Below are 4,515 nucleotides of genomic sequence, written 5' to 3'. Positions count from 1 at the left end.
TATTATTATTATTATTATTATTATTATTATTATTATTATTATTATTCCTCTGTCTGGTGGCTATGGCGTAGGAGGTAGTGTGGTGGACGAGATTGAAAGGGCTGAAGACAGATACTTTCTTCTTCGCTCAAGCCCTCATCCACTTTTTCAAGTTCCAGTTGAAGAAAAAAAATGAGGGTGGAGAGGGAAGTTCTGCTCCCCAGTAATTTTGTTGAAAGGTGGATGAATGTGGTGAGCATGGCCCGTGTCAATACGCCTACCCCGAACTTCCGCTTGTAAACCGGAGGAGTTGAGAAGGAGAGAGGTGCGCGCTGAAGTGCACTTGGCGGTCGGGCATAACCAGTATGTGTGGGGGTTTCTCGAGTGTCCCTGTAAGGAACTCCTCCCTTTAGAGGTGTGAGTTCATTGTTTAATTGTTTTGTATTGTTGTTGTTATTTTATTGTTTATGTGTTAAACCCAACGTGTCCCATTTTGTATTGTCCCTATTTGTTTTGTGTTCGGTCCTCGTGGCCAATAAAGAAACAATTATTATTAGTATTATTATTATTATTATTATTATTATTATTGTTCAGTAGTTTTATTTTTATAACGTGCTTTCATTTCACTACCGAGCGCAGCTCTGTGTGCCTTGGGTATGTGCTGTGGTTTGCTGTGATGCTCTTATGGTTACTGTATTGAAAGTGTTTTGCGTAGGATGTGTGCAGTGCTCAGTAGTGCAATTTTCTGTATGTTAGATATATTTGTAAGTCCTGGTGTTTTTGTTATGTATTTGTCTGAATATTTTTTTATTATACTTAAGGTACCTACTACTACTATTATTATTATTATTATTATTATTATTATTATTATTATTATTATTATTATTATTATTTGATTAAAACTCTCAGCTTATTTTACTGGGTATGATGGAAGGTGTCAGCTGTTCACAGCCAGTAGACAATGTGACATTTGTTTACAGTTCATGCTCCAAGAACCCTGCGGAGAACTCTTGCAGTTTTAAACAATGCTGATTTTTGCACGTATTCTATCTTCACATTTGTACCAATCTTTCTGAGTCACGTTTGGAGATGAGTGTTGACACTGCCAAGTGTACCAATTACAACTGGTATCACATCCACTCTCTTCATTGCTCACAACCTGCGTGTTTCCCACTTCAAATCGTCATAGTTGTTCAATTACTCTTCTTTTTTCAATTTGATCTTGTTGCCAGCAGGACATGCTAAGTCGATTATCATGGAAATTGTTTTTTTTTTTTGTTTTTTTTTTCCTTTTTTGGTCACCACAACAATGTCAGGTTTCAGATATCTTATCTGATGGTCACACTGAAACAGTGCATTGTACAGGATTTTGTAGTCTTCACTCTCGGTAACACTTCCTGGGATTTGTTCATATCACGTCTTTCTTCTTTGTATGCTGTAATTTTTCTCAGAGTTTCCAATGGATCATTCTTACCACATTGTCATGTCTTTTGTAATCACGTTGTACAAATTTCGTGCATTCGCTAACAATGCGCCATACCATTTCACCCTATTATTATCATTATTATCATTGTTCAACATTTCGTAGCTTAGGCATATTCCTACTGCATCACCTGCTTCACCTCCGTGTTGCTGGGATGTGTGCAGCATTCTGTGTTCTCTTTTGTTCTCGGAAGTGTGCAAACTCTTCTCGGTATTGTACTGCGTCAGTTTCTATTTTTTATATGAAGCGTGGTGCTGTCTTTTTTTTTGTATTAGTGCTTGTATAGTGTTTTGTGTGTGTAATGCGATGGGTATCCAGCTTGCTGATGGTAGTTTATTTTATTGGATATTTGCTGTATCTTGTGTTTGTAGATTGTTTTTTTTGTTTAGGATGTATTATTATTGTTGTTGTTGTTATTATTATTATTATTATTATTATTATTATTATTATTATTATTATTATTATTATTATTATTATTATTATCATTAAGGTAGCGAGTTGACGGAATCGTTAGCGTGCCGGACGTAATGCTTAGCGGTATTTCGCCCGTCTTTACGTTCTGAGTTCAATTTCCGCCGAGGTCGATTTTGCCTTTCATCTTTTCGGTGTCGATGAAATAAGTACCAGTTGTGTACGGGGTCAGTGTAATCGACTACTCTCCTCCTCCAAATTACAGACCTTGTGCTTATATATAAGAAAGGATTATTAAGGCACTGAGCTGGCAGAATCGTTAGCAGGCCGGAAGAAATACTTAGTGGCATTTCGTCTATCTTCATGTCTTGAGTTCAAATCCCGCTGAGGTCGACTTTACTTTCATCCTTTCTGGTCGATAAAATAAGTATCAATGAAACACTGGAGTCGATGTAATCGACTAGACCCCTCTTGTGCCTTCAGTAGAAAGGATTATTATTATTCTTTCTTTTTTACTTGTTTCAGTCATTTGACTGTGACCATGCTGGAGCACCGCCTTTAGTCGAGCAAATCGACCCCGGAACTTATTCTTTGGAAGCCTAGTACTTATTATATCGGTCTCTTTTGCCGAACCGCTAAGTTACGGGAACGTAAACACACCACCATCGGTTGTCAAGCGATGTTGGGGGGGAGGACAAACACAGACACAGAAACATATACACACTCATACATATATATATATACATATATACGACGGGCTTCTTTCAGTTTCCGTCTGACAAATCCACTCACAAGGCTTTGGTCGGCCCGAGGCTATAGTAGAAGACACTTACCCAAGGTGCCACGCAATGGGAATGAACCCGGAACCATGTAAAGAATTTATAATAGTTTAGTGAGCAATTACTAACTATAGAAAATCATGAATGGTACGTCAGAATTCAGATATCTCGTTTATCTCTTTTAGTTGTTTCAGTCAAGTGACCGCGGCCTTGCTGGGGCTTCCAACATATCGAGTCAAGTTAAGTTTCGCAAGTTCAAAAAGTTTAAATTAGCTGTTTTCAACCTTTTTAGCATGCAGCCAGATCCAACACCTGGAACTCTCTTAGGAGATTGACCCTAAATAATGCAAAACACAAGTCAATTAAAGAAAACATTATTACATTTATGGAAGGAAGACTCAAGGGCAACCGGAAGGATGCTTAAGGGACGCATGCAGCCCTAGTAGCTGTGGTTGAGAACCGCTGGTTTAGATGCTAAATTTATTTCCCCCTAATTTTTGGTTTTCACATTTTCGTTGGTATTTCTCATTATCACCGTTTCATACGTCACACGCATGCACTCACACACACCATGCACACACTCACACACACTCATACATATACATATAGACACATCGCACACATACACATACGAATTCTCTTTTGCATACACACACATATACATACGCGCACTCACGCACACATACATTCATATGCGCATATATACATACGCTCAAACATACACACATATACACATATATATACCTGCATTCAAACACATCCACACCCACACACACACTCAAATACTCATTTCTTTTTATTCTCTTTCTCTTATATTTGTATACACTTTCGATATTTCTCTATGCCTTCCGATTTTTCTTTATGCCTCTCGATTTTTCTCTCTGTACCACGCTTGATTCTATTCTAAACCTATTTCTGTATTAAAACGAAACCTATTTGTGTCATTTCATGGGAAAACTTTTAACCGGATTCACTAAGAGAAAGAACAACGTGATGTTTTCATATGAACTATGTTAGTAAACACTAGACCTATGATAACTAACTCACACTTTCATGAATGCTGATTACTAAAAATAATATCGTCTTGCTTAGAAGTTAATGGAGGAATTCTGTCTAAATGTGTTTGATGTATTGTTCATTGTTTTAAGTTCTTCTCGTCTTCTGTAGTTTGGTGCATGACTTGCCTTTTACTTGTTTCAATCACTGGATTGCGGCCATGAGGGGGACACGATGATTGGTTTAGTTGAACAAACCAACATACACGCACGGGTGAATGTTAGTTAGATACCAGTTACATTCGTAGAAAACGTGCTCCTCAAAACATTGACCGGAAGAAAATTGATCGAAGGACACATTCGTTGGTAAACACGTTCGTTAAAAGACAAACTAATCGATAGCATTTTGGTTGAAGAAAAAAAACCGAAGAAAAGAATAACCGTCGCAATTATATTTTCAAAGACAAACGGTTGGGGAAAACTTTTCTTAAAAAGTTAAGACAATGATTTTTTGATATTTAAATCGACTGTCACAGAGTTTCAATGCCCTGAAATTCAGAAATTGCAAGGCGTAGTTGTGTGGTAAAAAGCTTGTGTGTGGCTGGTGTGTTTATGTCCCCGTAACATAACGGGTCGGCAAAAAGAGACCGGTAGAATAAGTAATAGGCTTACAAAGAATAAGTCTTGGGGTCAATTTCTTCCACTAAAACCCTTTAAGGTGGTGTTCCAGCATGGCCGCAATCAAATGACTGAAACAAGTAAAAGAATAAAATAATAAAATAATATCTATTTAAGAGAGATATAAATTAGAATAAACAGATTATGTATGTGTGTGTGCTTGTGTGTGTGTGTGTGTGTGTGTGTGTGT

The sequence above is a fragment of the Octopus bimaculoides genome, chromosome 11 (assembly GCF_001194135.2).
Source record: "Octopus bimaculoides isolate UCB-OBI-ISO-001 chromosome 11, ASM119413v2, whole genome shotgun sequence".
NCBI lineage: Eukaryota > Metazoa > Mollusca > Cephalopoda > Octopoda > Octopodidae > Octopus > Octopus bimaculoides.
The sequence above is the reverse complement of the archived record's forward strand: the minus strand, read 5'-3'. Positions refer to the sequence as shown.